General features: G+C 40.1%; 1 long non-coding RNA gene across 1 annotated transcript in view; it reads left to right on the plus strand.

The window, feature by feature from the left end:
* Positions 1 to 20080, plus strand: part of LOC309803622 — an 84642-nt gene that overhangs the window by 4376 nt on the left and 60186 nt on the right. The window contains exon 2 of the long non-coding RNA XR_014293979.1: positions 14399 to 14487. This is a non-coding gene — a long non-coding RNA (uncharacterized lncRNA). The remainder of the gene's footprint in view (positions 1 to 14398; positions 14488 to 20080) is intronic.

Here is a 20080-nt window from a genome sequence, read left to right on the forward strand (position 1 = left end):
CTTATTAGTCATCAGTTTTATACACATCAGTGTATACATGTCAATCCCAATTGCCCAGTGCAGCACACCACCATCCACAACCCACCGCAGTTTTCCCCGCCTTGGTGTCCATACGTTTGTTCTCTACATCTGTGTCTCAGCTTCTGCCCTGCAAACCGGTTCATCTGTACCATTTTTCTAGGTTCCACATACATGTGTTAATATACGATATTTGTTTTTCTCTTTCTGACTTACTTCACTCTGTATGACAGTCTCTAGATCCATCCACGTCTCAACAAATGACTCAATTTCGTTCCTTTTTTATGGCTGAGTAATATTCCATTGTATATATATACCTCAACTTCTTTATCCATTTGTCCGTTGATAGGCATTTGGGTTGCTTCCATGACCTGGCTATTGTCAATAGTGCTGCAATGAACATTGGGGTGCATGTGTCTTTTTGAATTATGGTTTTCTCTGGGTATATGCCCTGTAGTGGGATTGCTGGATCATATGGTAATTCTATTTTTAGATTTTTAAGGAACCTCCATACTGTTCTCCATAGTGGCTGTATCAATTTACATTCCCACCAACAGTGCAAGAGGGTTCCCTTTTCCCCACAACCTCTCCAGCATTTGTTGTTTGTAGATTTTCTGATGATGCCCATTCTAACTGGTGTGAGGTGATACCTCATTCTAGTTTTGATTTGCATTTCTCTAATAATTAGTGATGTTGAGCAGCTTTTCATGTTTTTCTTGGCCATCTGTATGTCTTCTTTGGAGAAATGTCTATTTAAGTCTTCTGCCCATTTTTGGATTAGGTTGTTTGTTTCTTTAATATTGAGCTGCATGAGCTGTTTATATATTTTGGAGATTAATCCTTTGTCCGTTGATTTGTTTGCAAATATTTTCTCCCATTCTGAGGGTTGTCTTTTCGTCTTGTTTATGGTTTCCTTTGCTGTGCAAAAGCTTTTAAGTTTCATTAGGTCCCATTTGTTTGTTTTTGTTTTTATTTCCGTCACTCTAGGAGGTGGATCAAAAAAGATCTTGCTGTGATTTATGTCAAAGAGGGTTCTTCCTATGTTTTCCTCTAAGAGTTTTATAGTGTCTGGTCTTACATTTAGGTCTAGAATCCATTTTGAGTTTATTTTTGTGTAAGGTGTTCCGGAGTGTTCTAATTTCATTCTTTTACATATAGCTGTCCAGTTTTCCCAGCACCACTTATTGAAGAAACTGTCTTTTCTCCATTGTATATCCTTGCCTCCTTTGTCATAGATTAGTTGACCATAGGTGTGTGCGTTTCTCTCTGGGCTTTCTATCTTGTTCCATTGATCTCTGTTTCTGTTTTGTGCCAGTAACATATTGTCTTGCTTACTGTAGCTTTGTAGTATAGTCTGAAGTCAGGGAGTCTGATTCCTTCAGCCCCGTTTTTTTCCCTCAAGACTGATTTGGCTATTTGGTGTCTTTGTGTCTCCATACAAATTTTAAGATGATTTGTTCTATTTCCGTAAAAAATGCCATTGGTAATTTGATAGGGATTGCATTGAATCTGTAGATTGCTTTGGGTAGTATAGTCATTTTCACAATATTGATTCTTCCAATCCAAGAACATGGTATATCTCTCCATCTGTTTGTATCATCTTTAATTTCTTTCATCATTGTCTTATAGTTTTCTGCATACAGGTCTTTTGTCTCCTTAGATAGGTTTATTCCTAGGTATTTTATTCTTTTTTGTTGCAATGGTAAATGGGAGTGTTTCCTTAATTTCTCTTTCAGATTTTTCATCATTACTGTATAGGAATGCAAGAGGTTTCTGTGCATTAATTTTGTATCCTGCTACTTTAGCAAATTCATTGATTAGCTCTAGTAATTTTTTGGTGGCATTTTTAGGATTCTCTGTGTATAGTATCATGTCATCTGCAAACAGTGACACTTTTACTTCTTCTTTTCCAATTTGTATTCCTTTTATTTCTTTTTCTTCTCTGATTGCCATGGCTAGGACTTCCAAAACTATGTTGAATAATAGTGGTGAGAGTGGACATCCTCATCTCGTTCCTGATCTTAGAGGAAATGCTTTCAGTTTTTCACCATTGAGAATGATGTTTGCTGTGGGTTTTTTGTATATGGCCTTTATTATGTTGAGGTAGGTTCCCTCTATGCCCACTTTCTGGAGAGTTTTTATCATAAATGGGTATTGAATTTTGTCAAAAGCTTTTTCTGCATCGATTGAGATGATCATATGGTTTTTATTCTTCAATTTGTTAATATGGTGTATCACATTGATTGGTTTACGTATATTGAAGAATCCTTGCATCCGTAGGATAAATCCCACTTGATTGTGGTGTATGATCCTTTTAATGTGTTGCTGGATTCTGTTTGCTAGTATTTTGTTGAGGATTTTTGCATCTATATTCATCAGTGATACAGGTCTGTAATTTTCTTTTTTTTGTAGTATCTTTATCTGGTTTCGGTATCAGGGTGATGGTGGCCTCATAGAATGAGTTTGGGAGTGTTCGTTCCTCTGCAATTTTTTGGAAGAGTTTGAGAAGGATGGGTGTTAGCTCTTCTCTGAATGTTTGATGTATTTCATCTGTGAAGCCATCTGGTCCTCGACTTTTCTTTCTTGGAAGATTTTTAATCACAGTTTCAATTTCATTACTTGTGATTGGTCTGTTCATATTTTGTTTCTTCCTGGTTCAGTCTTGGAAGGTTATACCTTTCTAAGAATTTGTCCATTTCTTCCAGGTTGTCCATTTTATTGGCATAGAGTTGCTTATAGTAGTCTCTTAGGATGCTTTGTATTTCTGTGGTGTCTGTTGTAACTTCTCCTTTTTCATTTCTAATTTTATTGATTTGAGTCCTCTCCCTCTTTTTCTTGATGCATCTGGCTAATGGCTTATCAATTTTGTTTATCTTTTCAAAGAACCAGCTTTTAGTTTTATTGATCTTTGCTGCTGTTTTCTTTGTTTCTATTTCATTTATTTCTGCTCTGATCTTTATGCTTTCTTTCCTTCTGCTAACTTTGGGGTTTCTTTGTTCTTCTTTCTCTAGTTCCTTTAGGTGTAAGGTTAGATTGTGCACTTGAGATTTTTTTTGTTTCTTGAGGTAGGCTTGTATGTATAGCTATAAACTTCCCTCTTAGAACTGTTTTTGCTGCATCCCATAGGTTTTGGGTCGTCGTGTTTTCATTGGCATTTGTCTCTAGGTATTTTTTGATTTCCTCTTTGATTTCTTCAGTGATCTGTTGGTTATTTAGTAATGTATTGTTTAGCCTCCATGTGTTTGTATTTTTTACGTTTTTTTTCCTGTAATTCATTTCTAATCTCATAGCGTTGTGGTCAGAAAAGATGCCTGATATGACTTCAATTTTCTTAAACTTACTGAGGCTTGATTTGTGACCCAAGATGTGATCTATCCTGGAGAATGTTCCGTGCGCACTTGAGAAGAAAGTGTAATGTGCTGTTTTTGGATGGAATGTCCTATAAATATCAATTAAATCTATCTGGTCTATTGTGTCATTTAAAGCTTCTCTTTCCTTATTTTCATTTTGCATGATCTGTCCATTGGTGTAGGTGAGGTGTTAAAGTCCCCCACTATTATTGTGTTACTGTTGATTTCCTCTTTTATAGCTTTTAGCAGTTGCCTTATATATTGAGGTGCTCCTCTGTTGGGTGCATATATATTTATAATTGTTATATCTTCTCCTTGGATTGATCCCTTGATCATTGTGTAGTGTCCTTCCTTGTCTCTCATAACATCCTTTATTTTAAAGTCTATTTTATCTGATATGAGTATAGCTACTCCAGCTTTGTTTTTTTGTTTGTTTGGGGTTTTTTTTTTGCTGTACGTGGGCCTCTCACTGTTGTGGCCTCTCCCGTTGCAGAGCACAGGCTCCGGACGCGCAGGCTCAGCGGCCATGGCTCACGGGCCCAGCTGCTCCGCGGCATGCGGGATCTTCCTGGACCATGGAATGAACCCGTGTCCCCTGCGTTGGCAGGCGGACTCTCTACCACTGCGCCACCAGGGAAGCCCTCCTTTGTTTTGATTTCCATTTTCATGGAATATCTTTTTCCATCCCCTCACTCAGTCTGTATGTCTCCCTAGGTCTGAAGTGGGTCTCTTGTAGACAGCATATATATGGGTCTTCTTTTTGTATCCATTCAGCAAGCCTGTGTCTTTTGGTTGGAACATTTAATCCATTCACGTTTAAGGTAATTATTGATATGTATGTTCCTATGACCATTTTCTTAATTGTTTTGGATTTGTTTTTGTAGGTCCTCTTTCTTTTGTGTTTCCCACTTAGAGAAGTTCCTTTAGCATTTGTTGTAGAGCTGGTTTGGTGGTGCTGAATTCTCTTAGCTTTTGCTTGTCTGTAAAGCTTTTGATTTCTCCATGGAATCTGAATGAGATCCTTGTCGGGTAGAGTAATCTTGGTTGTAGGTTCTTCCCTTTCATCACTTTAAGTATATCATGCCACTCCCTTCTGGCTTGTAGTTTCTGGTGAGAAATCAGCTGTTAACCTTATGGGAGTTACCTTGTATGTTATTTGTCATTTTTCCTTTGCTGCTTTCAATAATTTTTCTTTGTCTTTAATTTTTGCCAATTTGATTACTGTGTGTCTCAGCGTGTTTCTCCTTGGGTTTATCCTGTATGGGACTTGCTGCGCTTCCTGGACTTGGGTGGCTATTTCCTTTCCCATGTTAGGGAAGTTTTCAACTATAATCTCTTCATATATTTTCTCTGGTTCTTTCTCTCTCTCTTCTTCTGAGACCCCTATAATGCGAATGTTGTTGCATTTAATGTTGTCCCAGAGGTCTCTTAGGCTGTCTTCATTTCTTTTCATTCTTTTTTCTTTATTCTGTTCTGCAGCAGTGAATTCCACCATTCTGTCTTCCAGGTCACTTATCCGTTCTTCTGCCTCAGTTATTCTGCTATTGATTCCTTCTAGTGTAGTTTTCATTTCAGTTATTGTATTGTTCATCTCTGTTTGTTCTTTAATTCTTCTAGGTCTTTGTTAAACATTTCTTGCATCTTCTCGATCTTTGCCTCCATTCTTTTTCCGAGGTCCTGGATCATCTTCACTATCATTATTCTGAATTCTTATTCTGGAAGGTTGCCTATCTCCACTTCATGTAGCTGTTTTTCTGGGGTTTTATCTTGTTCCTTCATCTGGTATATAGCCCTCTGCCTTTTCATTGTGTCTATCTTTCTGTGAATATGGTTTTTGTTCCACAGGCTGCAGGATTGTAGTTCTTCTTGCTTCTGCTGTCTGCCCTCTGGTGGATGAGGCTATCTAAGAAGCTTGATGGGAGAGACTGGTGGTGGGTAGAGCTGACTGTTGCTCTGGTGGGCAGAGCTCAGTAAAAGTTCAATCCACTTGACTGTTGAGGGGTGGGGCTGGGTTCCCTCCCTGTTGGTTGTTTGGCCTGAGGCAACCCAACACTGGAGCCTACCTGGGCTCTTTGGTGGGGCTAATGACAGACTCTGGGAGGACTCATGCCAAAGAGTACTTACCAGAACTTCTGCTGCCAGTGTCCCTGTTCTCACGGTGAGACAGAACCATCCCCCGCCTCTGCAGGAGACCCTCCAACACTAGCAGGTAGGTCTGATTCAGTCTCCCCTGGGGCCACTGCTCCTTCCCCTGGGTCCTGATGGGCACACTACTTTGTGTGTGCCCTCCAAGAGTGGAGTCTGTGTTTCCCCCAGTGCTGTCGAAGTCCTGCAGTCAATTCCCACTAGGCTTCAAAGTCTGACCCTCTAGGAATTCCTCCTCCCATTGCCGGACCCGCAGGTTGGGAAGCCTGACGTGGGGCTCAGAAACTTCACTCCAGTGGGTGGACTTCTGTGGTATAAGTGTTCGCCAGTCTGTGAGTCACCCACCCAGCAGTCATGGGATTTGATTTTACTGTGATTGCGCCCCTCCTACCACCTCACTGTGGCTTCTCCTTTGTCTTTGGATGTGGGGTATCTTTTTTGGTGAGTTCCAGTGTCTTCCTGTCGATGTTTGTCCAGCAGCTAGTTGTGATTCTGGTGTTCTCTCAAGAGGGAGTGAGAGCACTTCCTTCTACTCTGCCATCTTGGTTCTTCCTCCTGGTATTTTAAACATATCTTCTTGAATCCCAATAAGCATTATTATTACTAATTTTTACAGTCATTTAAAAAATGTTTACCCAGACTTTTATCATTTTCTTTGTTTTTCTTTCTGGACCTCAAACCTCCATCTCAGATTAGTGTCCTTTTGCTCAGATTTCCTATGGAGAGGTTCTCCAGTAGGTGAACTTTCTCAGTTTTTGTCAGTTTAAACTAGGGGTCCCCAACCCCCAGGCCACAGACTGTTATCTGTCTGTGGCCTGTTAGGAACTGGACTGCACAGCAGGAGGTGAGCGGTGGGCGATTGAGCAAAGCTTCATCTGTATTTACAGCCGCTCCCCATCGCTTGCATTACTGCTCTGCCTCTTGTCAGATCAGCGGTGGTATTAGATTCTCATAGGAGCATGAACACTACTGTGAACTGTGCATGCAAAGGATCTAGGTTGCGTGCTCCTTATGAGAATCTAATGCCTGATGATCTGAGGTGGAGCTGAGAGGTGGTGATGCTAGGGCTGGGGAGTGGCTGCAAATATCATTAGCAGAGGGGTTTTGACTGTACAGAGACCATAATAGATCAATTGCTTGCAGGCTCACAGCAAAACCCTATCAGTGAGTGGCAAGTGAAAACAAGCTCAGGGCTCCCACAGATTCTGCATTATGGTGAGTTGTATAATTATTTCATTATATATTACAATGTACTAATAATACAAATAAAGTGCACAATAAATGTAATGTGCTTTAATCATCCCAAAACAATCCCTCCCCCCACCCCATTCTGTGGAAAAATTGTCTTCCACGAAATGGGTCTCTTTTGCCAAAAAGGTTGGGGACCGCTGGTTTAAACAAAACTCTTGAAATGTTCTTCAGGGGTAGTTCATTCTTTGACAATCATTCAGGAATGGAAGCAGTGTGAATATTAATGGGAAAATATCGTAATTCCCCATAACTGCACAATCCTGTAGCTGAATTTAGAACATCCCAACATGGGCAAAAATAGCTCATTTATCATGCCACACTTCATCTTGGCTAGAAATATGTGCAAGCCCCAAAATGACAGAAGCCATACTTTGGGTTCTGGTACCAAAAATTTACAAGTTCTCCTTTGTTTCAAGCCTAGAGTTTTTTACACCAAGGAAAAGCACCAGTTAGCCTGAAGTTGGTGAGTCATATGCCTAACTTTTGTAAAAGGGCGATTATAATAAAGGAAATGGGAAAGAACTAGTATATAGGCAGATCAATTTCAGTATAAAGTACATATGTATCACTATCTAGAAGGTCATTCTTTTAAAATTGTTTGGTCCAAAATGCCATCAAGATACCTCCTGGGATGTGTTTTGTTCCCCCAGGAGTATCTATAGCCCAATTTTAAAACACTAAACTAGCATATAACTTGTGAAACCCAGAAGAATGTTTCTACCAGGCTCTTGGGAAGAACACAAAGATCAGATAAATATATGTAGCCTTTCAATTTCATAAAATCAGCACATGGATCTTAACCATATAAGTAGCTCAGAAGGTTGACACTAAGGTGAGCAGCTGTTGTTAAAAAACAAGGAACTAGCCGATAGTCAACAAAACAAGTATTGCTACAAAACCACTTTCGACTAACTCACGAATTACTGCCACAAAAGTTCAAGGGGATCAGAATAATTACCATACAAACTCAGAACTATAGTTCTTACTATGCTCTGAGTACCCAATCTCTTAACATAATCATGAAAAGCTGACTCTGAATTGTGCCATTCTGTATAGGAGTACCAGAAAGTGAAAGTTCTGTAAATAACAGCCCAGAGAAGGACTATTGTTATTTCATTTTAAAGCATCATCAACTTTTCAGGAAGAAAATAAAAGCAGATGCCTTAAGAGCAGGGTACATGTGAGAATCATCTAGAAAGACTGGTCAAATGCACATATCCAAACCGTACTACAAACTGACTACTTGGGATCTCCAGGGTGATTCTTGTTGCCCACACTTAGTTAAGGACCACCGCTTTAGGGAATTTATTTCTAGAGAATCTGCTGGGGTCAAGACTTGTTAGAAAGAATTTCTTCACATTTAACCAATATTACGAACTTTACCAAAATCACTGTACTCAGTATCATTTTGATAGAGATTCCATTACCTTAAAAATAGAGGCAGGTCCAAGGCCTTTGTTCTTAACAATAAATTTGCAGTATAATTTTACTAAGAATAATTGCAGACCAGGCATCATTCAGAATATCTGCTAGTTTCTTGGTTAAGCCAAAGGGAGACCATCAAAGCAGGTCACAAAAGGTGCTCCACCAACAGTTAAATAGGAATAAAAGGCTGAAACTTACTATAGAATGTAAAGTGAAAGTTTGAGCAATGAGAAATGATATATTTGACAATTTTAATTGCAAGACTAGGAAAAGAGGAAAGGGTTAGGGGAAGGGGGATTATATGGATTAAACTGGAAAGTTGTCTGAGAACTAAGTCAGCTCTAGACTTCTACTGTCTTTCTTGGCTCACATGATCTCTTTCAAATCATGTCTCCCTCTTTTGCCTTCAAAGAGCATCTGGTTGGACTGGAAAATTAGCTATATAATATATTGTCGTGTTACCATCCCTACTGACTAGCCCCCGGTTCAGAGATTAGTTGCATTATCCACTCTGGCCAGAGTAGTAGAAATGGTTTCACCCCAGCACACTGGCTGATTTTATCAGTAGGGCTGTGTAACTGGTAAACGCTGCAAGACTTTATAAACCAACCAGTGGATTCCTATTGTTCAACATGTTTGGTGATGAAGCCCCTGGAAAATCCTGTTGACCAGTCTCTCCAAGGACTCTTTTCAGGGCATTTTCAGCAGTATTCACTAACCTTACACTTTGAACTTTGGCACTTCAGACCTTCTGATATTTACAGGAGCTTAGTTTGAAAACATTGCCATTTGTAGGCTCTTGAACAGGGAAGTCGAATGAGTAGTGTGATAGTTGACAAGAGTTTGGTGAATAACAGTTTCTAAGATGACCTAGAGACTTGAGAGCCTGGAGAAATTAAAAATTTTCTATTGTGCTAATCCAAGCTTGAGGTGAGGAAGACTGTATAAGTTTTTACTGCTGCTGTAACAAATGACCACAGCAAATTACCTTAGTGGCTTAAACAATACAAATTTATCTTCAGTTATTTAGGTCAGAAGTCTGGCATGGGTCTCACAGGGCTAAAATCAAGGTGTTGGCAAGGCTGCAATCCTTTCTGGAAGCTCTAAGAGGGAACCCATTTCCTTGCCTTTTCCAGCTCCCAGAAGCTGACCACATTCCCTGCCTTGTGACCACCATCCTCTGTCTTCAAAAACAGCAACAGCAGATTAAGTCTTTATGCTGCCATCTTTCTGGTTCTCTGATCATAGCTGGGAAAGTTTCTCCACTTTTAAGGAATCATGTTATTAGATTTGGCCCACCCAGATAATCCAGGATAATCCCTCTATCTCAAGGTCAGTAATTTTTTTTTTTTTTTTTTTTTTTGCGGTATGCGGGCTTCTCACTGTTGTGGCCTCTCCCGCCTCGGAGCCTGTGCTCCGGACGCGCAGGCTCAGCGGCCGTGGCTCACGGGCCCAGCCGCTCCGCAGCGTGGGATCCTCCCGGACCGGGGCACGAACCTGTGTCCCTTGCATCTGCAGGCAGACTCTCAACCACTGCGCCACCAGGGAAGGCCCTCAAGGTCAGTAATCTTACTGACATCCGCAAAGTCCCTTTTGCCATATAAAGTAACATAATCACATTTTCCAGGGATCAAAGTGTAGATATCTTTGGGTGTCATTACTGTGTGTACCATAAAACACCTAGAACAGATATTTTAGGCAATCAATAGGCCTTCTCTTTTAGCTGGGTTGATGGCCCATAGAGTCAATTTGGTATGGAAATGGGGTGGAAGAGGTAAAAGAAGATATTGAGATCAAGCCTAGTCATTTGGGTAATTTCACCCCTTTTCAACCATTCTAAGATGGGTGAAAGTCTGTCTGCCTACTGCCTCTAAGAGGGACAGCCTGGTTCTCACGAAAGCACGATGTCTAGGGGAAGCTTCCAGATTTGTGACCAATAAGCCTTACAAAAGCAAGCCTGGTTTTTTCCCCAAATGTTCCCAGGGATGGGCTTATTTTCTCACATTCCCTGAGAGCACTGGTGCCTCTCCTGTTGGCTCCCAGTTGCTGGAAACCATCTGCCTTCTTCTCCTCTTCACTCACGTGGGCCCCATCTCAGTCAGGCTTACTTCTTGGAGGGAGCAAATGGGACCAGGGAGCAGGTTGTGGAGAATGACAGTGGAAGCAGAAGTCAGTGTTGGGGCGGGGCCACACTGGAACTGGTATGCTAGTGGAGACCCACTGGGTAGTTGATTTGGGTGCAGGCAAATGTTGTGGCAGTCATTCTGAGCAGAATGTGAGCACCAGAGCCTTTCTGTACCACTGGGAGTGGCTCCAGGGAAAAGGATGCCTAGCTAAGACACTACCTCTGAGAGTTTTGATATCTTTATTTCTCAGTCTCATTGGTTGCGCCTGATTTCCTCCATGACATTAAACAACTGTTGTATGATTTTTCTGTTGGTAGCACACAATTTTTCCAAATTAAAAAAAAAAAAGACGGGAACAAAAAGGTTATGCTTTTCATCTGTGTTTGTGTAAACAAACCCAGTAATTACCATAACTCAAATTGCTGCTGAAGCTCTCCATATTTTAATGTGCACACTGTCGCTCTTGCTACTAAATCTCTGCCTATATCCTGGGAAGTTAATCCTGAATTAGGAAACAGAAAAACTGATTAAAATAACATTGGGCCAAGTCCATGATTTTTATATTCATAAGATTCAAAATTTCTGTGAGGAGATGTGCAATGCAAATTGAATTATCTTCCAGAGTAATAAAGAAAAAGAAGGAAACCAAAACAATGGTAAAATATGGGTATCCATGCAGAGAGATGTATGAATTAGGCTTTCTGTGGTTTGGTTTGATTCAATATTCCACTCCTCTGAAACAACCTTTACTTACCAGGCTGCATAAACTCAATTCTCTTCAGTATAAAGTGAATATTATCCAGTTTTCAGGTAGCAACATTTCCTTAAATTCTACACTTTTATCAAAAGAGGTTTTTCACTGAACTTTGAAGATAACATTATTAGTCCTTGCAAGTGTTCTAATCACGGTCTTTCTTGATGGCCTTTAGGACAAAAGAGCAGTTGTAAATGTTCAAAGAAAAATCAGGAAGGTGAAAGCCATTGTTTTTGTGCCTATTGGCATGGGGTAGGTGAAACTGAGTATTAAGGAAATAGTGTAGAAAATTCAGGTCTCCACATTTTCTTTTAATAAATTGGGCTAACTTTAACTCTCTACCACCTATCTTTTTTCCCTCCATACCCACTCTTGTCCCTTTCTACCCTGTTTCCTGCCTGGGAAGGCTGACCTGTAGGGACTTAACCAATGAGCTCTCTTGCTCTCTGGCTTGCATTTGGGTTTGGCAATAGAGAGCCCCAGCAAGAGGTCAGAGGGAGAGGGGAGGGTAAGGTCAGAGTTCCCTCCGGATGGCTGTGTCTCTCCGCTGAAGACCACTGCTCTTGTCATGGTTGCCCTTTCTTCCAGGCTCTGGAAACTGCTTTCTCCTCCTTTCCCTTCAGGCTTGGCACTGTTTGTTTTAAGCTTCAGTGTACTGTACTTTCCTTTGTTGTTTTGGTTTCCCATATCTTGCCAAACCTTTATAAATACCCTCTTTAGTACACACTCCTCAAATTATTCTAATTTGACTGGGCTCTGTTTCATATTTCAACCCTTACAGAGACAGAATCTGCCTCATCCAGCCCTATATCTAAATTCTTCCCGCATCCTGGGGCCACCATCATTTCTTACCAGGACTACTAACTGACCTTTCTACTTCTACTCTTCATGGCTCGAAATCTTCTAAAAGTTTCTCATCACAAATATAATGAAGTCCAAATTCCCTCCCATGGCCCAGGGCCCTGTCAGTCTGTTAACATTCACCTTCATCTTGAGTCACGCTCATCTCCTAGGTTCTAGAACACACCAACTTCTCTCTTGCCTGAGGACCTTTGTCCATGTTGGTCACTCTGCCCGGGGTGTTCTGCTCCCCGGTCTTCGTTTGGTGAGCGCTGTCAAAGACAAAAACGTGGTAAGTGAGGAGATGGATTTTATTCAGGCTATTGCAATAGGGAAACACCTCAGATCTGAAGATTAGAGTACATATTAAGTTTCCTATGGTTGGCGTGACAAATCATTGCAAATTAGCGGCTTTAAACAATAGAAAGTTATCCTATTATTGTTGTGTGGGCCAGAAATCCAGAATGTATCTTACGTGGCTAAAATCGAGGTGTGGGCAGGGCTGTGCTGCCTCTGGAGGGTCCAGGGGAGAATATGTTCCCTTTCTTTTTCCCACATCTAGAGCTGAATTCCTTGTCTCCTGGTCCCTTCCTCTATCTTCAAAAGCAGTGATGGAGCATCTTTTCTCTGACTCCGCCTCTCTCTGCTTCCATCACATGGCTGTCTTCTCTTTTATCTATGGTCGAGTCTCCTTCTGTTCCCCTCTTACAAGGATACTTGTGATTCTGTTTAGGGTCCAACCAGATAATCCAAGATAATTGTCCCGACTCAAGCTAATTAATCACATCTGCAAAAGCTCTTTTTCCGCATAAGGGAAGATATTCATAGATTCCAGGGCTTAGGACCTGGATATCTTGTAGGGCCATTTTTCAGCCTACTACAGCGTGTCTCAGCAGAGGGGTTTGCCTTAGATTTTTATGGGGAGGAGTAGACAAGTTACAGGTGGGGTTATTTATAGTTGGGATGGTTTTTTCAATCAAAGCAAGTTTCAGTGGAACAGGAAATGCTTAGCTGGTTTCAGGGGAACAAACAGTTCTAATCTTGGCTAATTATTCATGGGACAAAGAAGAAAGAGGATCTCTGTCCTACCATGTCAACAGATTCAGGCAAAAGAGGAATGGTCTGGGTTTAACCTTGTCACCAGTAAAAATGGGAGCCATCTACAAATCTTGTGGGAGTCATGAGAAAGAGTGGATAGCAAGTCTTATCTAAGCCATGTGGGGAACGGTGGTTCATTGCAGTTAGTCATTTTCTAGAACACAGAGGGGTGGGGGATGTGAGGAAAAAAAGACTGGGGAGATTTCTTAACCATCACTGTTTTCTGGGAGCATAGAAGTCAGGTGAAGTTCAACACTGTCACCACCTTCTCATCCTTAAATATATTTTCATAGATGCCCTCCCTGCACACCCTGTGTAAGTACTGCCCTCTGCATTATTCTCTGTCATAGTTTCCTCTTTATTTCCTTCACAGTATTTTTCACAATCCATAATTATTTTGTATACTTATTTGCTTGTCTCTCTAGACCATAAACTTTTTGAGGACAGGGAAAATGGTTGTCTTATCTTAAGAGCTTAGAACAATGTATCTTTATATCTTTACAGCCTGGCACATTTTTGTTGAATTGACAAAAGAAGCAATACCAGATGGCCAATAAACTCATGATAAACTGTCTAGTAATTACCTTATTGGTAGTGAAATAAAAAAGGATAAAAATAACAGTGAGGTAAACAAAAGAGAGTCAGACATCATAGGCAGCAGGACCCACATGTTCAGAGACACACAGTGGTGTGTGTGGAATGTGGGGCATGGCTGGTGTGAGATGGGACCTGAGCCTGGCAGGCTGAGGCTCCACAGTGAGTCAAAGACCAAATCTCAAAAAGGAGGTGGGGCTCTATACTTCCTATTCCCCTCAGTGCCTGCATTCATTCATCCTTTCAACAAATATTTTTGAATGTGTTCAGTTTGCCAGGCACTGGTCTAGACTTTGGGGACATAACAGAGAAGAGACCAGACAAAAATTAGTCTGACAGTAAATGGAAGAAGTGATTAAAATAAATAGTGCTGAATGTTAAAGAGAAAAGCAGAGCAGGAAAGTGAAATGTAGAATGTAGGCTTGCAGTTTAGAGAGAGTGGCCAGGGAAGGCCTCAGTGAGAATATGCTATCTGCCAGGTGTGGGATTGGGGGTGGAGGGCATGTAACCAAACTTGAAAGAAGTGATATTTGGGAGAAAGGCATTCCAGGCAGAGGGCACAGCAAGCACTCAGGTCCTGAGGTGCAAACTCACCTGTAAGAAGGCTGGTGTGGTCTAAACAGTGACAGAGAGGGGTGCATAGTTGTAGGAGATGCGGCCACAGAGGCAAGGGGTGAGGGTTGCAGTTGTAGGGCCTTATAAGCTTTTGTAAGGACAGTGGCTTTTCCACTGAGTGAAATGGGAAACCATTGGAATATTTTGATAAGAGGATTGACATGCTCTATTTCATTTAACAGGATTGCTTGGGCTGCTATTTTGAAATGAGACAGAAGAGGATCAAGGCCCAATGCAGGAAGACCCTTTAGGAGGCTACTCCGTGATCCAGGTGAGAGATGATGGAAGTAGCACGTATCAGGGAGGTAGCAGTGGAAATGATGAGAAATGGTTAGATTCTGGATATACTCTGAAGCCACTAGAATTTGCTGATGGGTCAGATGAGAAGTGAGGGAGAGAAGTCAAGGATGACTGCAAGATTTACGGCAAGGATGGGGTTGCCACTTACTGAGATTTGGAAGAATACTAAAAGAGCAGCTTCGGGAAGGAAGATCAAGAGCTCAGTTTGGGATACGTTAACTCCAGGGTGCACAAGTAATACTTTTTAAAATAGAACTTGTTTTGAAAATGTTCCTGTGAACATTACGAAATTATAGAACTGGTGATCATCTCTCTCCAGTGTGCTGGTTGCGTTAGTTTAATATCTTTCAAGACCTGTTATTGCTTGCTTCTCTGAACTTCTCACCTTCCTGGAGAATATTTCTACCACGTCTTTGTTGGGAGAAGTACAACAGGAAAATTAGAAAATCTAAGTATATAACTGCTTTGGAAATAGCAACAGAAAAGTCTGTATGTGAAATATCTCCTTTTCCTGATCTCTTGGGCATCCAAAAGAGCAGATGAATTGAATTTGGAAGTTGAAGAAGGCCACCAGCTTTGGGTAAAGAGCTGCATCAGAACAGAGGCCCAGCTTTGGCCCCCAGGGCTCTGCAGCTGAGTCCACAGCTTGGCAGTTGCCATGTCTTTCTCTAAAAAGCTGACTGCTTAGCTTTGGCCTCAGGCAGCCCTGTGCTGAGAGATCTTCCAGGCAGAGAAAGAGAGCCCAGGCTCTTGCTCCAGATGTCATTGCTTGTCACCTGCCCTGAAGTGATGACACTCATAACCTAGATCTTGGCCTTAACCTCTGATTTCTCCTGCATCCCTCATCTTGAACTGCCCAACCTGAAAAAACACTCTTTAAGCCTCACACAAGAGCTCCATACACTCTGCTTCACTGCAGGGTCATTCCATGTAAATTAATTTTCCAGGTAACTGAAGCTTAGCTGTCCTTTGATGTTAACCATATGAAGGAAAATTTTTCTGAGGCTGAACTGTAAACATTCTTGCTTTCTTAACCAGGGCACCTAGAACAAAATTGAACTTTTCTGACGTTAAGCTGTCTCCTCACAACTTGATGATGCCCTCAGGCTCTAGTGAGGTATATAGAGTCTGTGCCTACTACACTTAGAACCTCAAACTGCTGTGTATTTGAGGCTTGTATTTTCTTTTTAAAAATGTTTTTGTTGTTTTGCTGCATCATCCCTGCTGTCATTGCTAGTTACTGCTTGATTATTTGGATGCTTCACAGGCCATTTTTAATTTATTATCTGATTCCGAGCTTGGGTCTTAGTAGCTAAAATATGATCTTCAGAAATGCAAGATAGCATTTGTGGTGGACAGAATTGTAAGGTGGCCCCTTCATGTTCACACCCTGTGTAATCTCCTCCCCTTGAATCTGATCAGGACTTATGAGTATGATGGGATGGCCACTCCAGTGATTAGGTTACCTATATGTTTGGCAAAGGTGAAGGGACTTTGATTATGTAAAGTCCCATAATCATTTGACTTTAATTTAATCAGAAGGAAGATTGACCCAGGTGGGCCTGACTTAAGCAGGCAAGCCCTTTAAAAGATGATCTAGAGGTTAAGAGGTTTTCTCTCCTGTTGGCTTTGAAGAAGTAAACTACCATGGATTCTATAGCAGCAAGAAAATTAATTTGGCCAAAAACCACATGAGCTTGGAAGAGGACCCTGAGCCTCAGATAAGAACTCAGCCCTCAGCAACACCTTGACTGCAGTGCTGTGAAACCCTGAGCAGAAAATCCAGCTTAAGCTATGTCTGTACTCTCAACCCGTGGAAACTGTGAGATAATAAATGGGTATTGTTTTATGCTGATACGTTTGTGATAATTTATTATGAAGCAATAGAAAATTAATATAGTATCCTATTTGGATTTTGTATTTAAAAGGGTAAAAACATACTGCACTTGCAATGCATGGGTTCATACAGACTTAATCACATTATTATAATTACCCCATCCTACTATGCATAATAGCAATTCTGAGTTTTATTCAGCTCAGGAAATAAAACTCCAGAACCTATTAAGATTGTGCTTGTCCATTCCTGAGCTTCAGCAAATAAAATATGCAGGGCTGTAGTGGAAATCCAACTCAATATTTCTCTTCTCTACTAATTTTTCTACCCAGGAGAGAATCATAAATTAGAAAAAAAAAGATCTCATGTTTAAAAAAAAACTCAAATGGAACAAAACTAAACTTATCAGTGGCTGAGTGGTGGGGTCAACTTTTTCTACATGATATTTTAGTTACCTATGTTATAAGTAAGTGCAAAAAATGATCATGATGGTATAATATCTCTTATATTTTTGAGCATTTTATAAAACTTTAAAAAGTTTATTTCATACGACCTTCACAATATATGTCACTTCAAACACGAATTAACAACTAAACACAGCCTAGCAGGCTAGTAATCTATTTATATATTCAATTTTTAAAATATTGTTTTTGAGTAATTATTATTGGTGCATAGTAAAAATCAGATCTCTCTTTCACAGCCACCTTCATTAATCTTATTTTCCTCTCGAGAGTCAACTCTTACTGGTTTCTTGTGCATTTTTCTAGAGGTATTCTCTGCAGTTACAAATAAATATTCAAACATGATGTGTTAATTTTAGTAATTTATATTTTACCAGAAATTGATATATTTCACTGGAATTTAATAATTTACCGGAATAAAGTTTTAAAGGGTGTTCTTCTCCATAGTTGTACTCATAATTCCTTGCTCATTTGTAAATTTGTATATTTATATTTTATCCTTCGACATTCCTTTTTTTTTTAAGCGATAGCAACAAACAGCACTTGAGCTTATCAGTTGTACTGTTTTTGTCTGTCCTGGTCTAACATTTAGTTAAGTACTTACCATAAAGTGCGCAGTCAGGTACTGTGCTCTGCTTTTAATACACATGATCTCATTTCCCTGCAACAACCCTCCAGGGTAGATCTTTTTTTTTTTTTTTTTTTTTCAGTACGCGGGCCTCTCACTGTTGTGGCCTCTCCCATTGCGGAGCACAGGCTCCGGACGCGCAGGCTCAGCGGCCATGGCTCACGGGCCCAGCCGCTCCTCAGCACGTGGGATCTTCCCGGACCGGGGCACGAACCCGCGTCCCCTGCATCCGCAGGCGGACTCTCAACCACTGCGCCACCAGGGAAGCCCCAGGGTAGATCTTTTAATAATGCTCATTTTACGTATGAGAAAATGGATTCTGCAGGAGGCCAGGTAATGAGCCTTCCACTAGTAAGGGGGGAAACTGAGACTCAACCCCTGTCTTTCTGACTCCAGAACCTCAGCTTTTAATTTTACTTCCCTGCTTTTCTTCCTTAATGTCTTCTTCATGCTTTCCTTTAATTATCTTGCACAGTTTCTAACTTCTTGAGTTGACCATTAACTTTCATTTTTCGTATTTATTAATAAATCCATTTATAGATATAAATCTACCTCAGCCTGCTTCATCAGCATAAACTATGTTTTGTTATGTGGAATTCTCAATGTCATTTTTGCTAGTCAAAATGTGTTATTTCTTTCTTTTTTGACATGAGATATTTAGAATTTTATTTCGTAGTGAGTAAGATTTCTCATGTTGTTGTTTATATTTTTGTAAGTAATATTAGTTTTATTGTATTGTGATAAAAGCGTAATATTTCCTATTTCTACATTTTAGAATTTACTGAGTTATCTAATATATAATTTGTTTTCAAAAACATTCTATAGATCTCTAAAAGACAGTGTAGTGTTTGTAAGTGAGCACTATGGTACCTATTAAATCCATTTTTTAAAAAATGTAGTTTGAATTTTCCTATACTTGATCTGTCAAAGTTAGAGATAATGGTGAGCTGTTTCCTAAGAAAATTGACTTTCTTAGTGACTCTCTCCTCGCTTCCAACGATTCTTGTGTTATTTATGTCAATATGATGTTATTTATTTAGATAAATCTCCATTATTATCATAGCTGTATTATGGCTATATATCTTTTATAAATATAAAAAATTATGCTCTCTTATCCCTCCTAATTCTTTTAAACTTTGAAATTAAAATTGCCAACTCTATTCTTTTTGTTTGAATGTTTCTATATATTTTTTATTCTTTTGTTTTTAGCCTTTTGGATATATAATTTAGAATATTATGCTAGCAGATCAAATAGAGTTTGATTTTATTTTTTTTGTATTAAATTTGAGAGTCTGTTAAAAAAGATAAACACACTTATATTTTCTGTTTATTTCTTGTATGTTTGAATGTCTTTTATTCTATTGTATGATTTCTCTTTTTTTAAATGATAATTTTTTTCTGACATTTTGGGATTGTTTTTTCCTTGTTTTTATGTTCTTTATGCATCTGAATTTACATACAATGTTTTAAATTCTGTTAGGAGACAAATTTAAGCTATTAAAAAAACTGTACTCAAACGTAGAATTATCAAAATTATTAAAGCCAATGACAAAATAGTGTCCACTGGCTTTCTCTTGTGAGAAATACTGAGTCACTAGTGCTCCTCCAGGCACTGAGGATCTGTCCTGTGAAAAAACAGACATAAAAAGAGTGGAAAGGTGAAAAGAAGAGTGGGACTTTGAAGTGGAACCAAATTTATTTCACTTATCTTTTCCTTTTTTTATATGCACAAGAATGGTATGTGATTTAAAATAAGCCTAAAAAAAGGCATCTCAATATAACAAAATGCCAAGTGTTAGGATATTATGTCATAATTTAAATAGCAGAAATTTTTCTTCCTTAGTGGGACCTAAAATAGTGTGTTTAGAATGGTGTCATAGATGAGATGAAATATTATATATTCTTTTTGAAAACCCTTTTCTGCATTAAGAAAAGGGAGACTGAGATGGTTCTTTTCAGCATCAGAAATCCTAAAGAGGTAAGACTGACCAACACACCTTCTCTGGAGAGGAGATTTTGCCTGTAGACTAGGGCTGCCATGCTCTGGGGCAGCTGGTGGCCCCGTGGGAATGCCTGGGTCAGATGCTGGGCCCTGATCACTCTTGGCTTGACCTCTTGGCTCTTACTGCAACTCATGGGGATGCCCTGATCTGTCAGCAACTGGGACATCTGAGTCACACCCGAAGAGGAACTTCTCCTGTTCTCCCCCTGGGAGTCCAGACAGATTTCATCCTTATGTCAACACGTCGCCTACATCTCTGCAGAGGAAAACATTAGAAATATCTAGGTGGACTGGCTCCAGGTGACCTGTGCAGCAATATCCAGCCAGCAAGGATCCTGTGGATGCTAAGTTTGACAACCAGCAGATGTGCTGATCTTCTGTGAATGACACAGGGACCTTCACCACATCACCTGGTTATCGTTACAATCCTCCTATTTAATTTTAGCTGAAGGCCTGGTTGATATCGACTTGCAGTGCCAGTTTAGGAACGCAACAGCCTAAGAACAGTGAGACCCAGGGACAAGATCGACCATCTCTGAGTTTTCTTCCCTGTACAGTATTAGGAGAATTGTGCATCGAGGGCTGATTTTCTCTTTGGCTCAGCCTCTATTGGTGGCACATATCTTTCTGGTGCCTTTC

This window comes from Mesoplodon mirus, assembly GCF_964341445.2.
Source record: "Mesoplodon mirus genome assembly, chromosome: 4".
NCBI lineage: Eukaryota > Metazoa > Chordata > Mammalia > Artiodactyla > Ziphiidae > Mesoplodon > Mesoplodon mirus.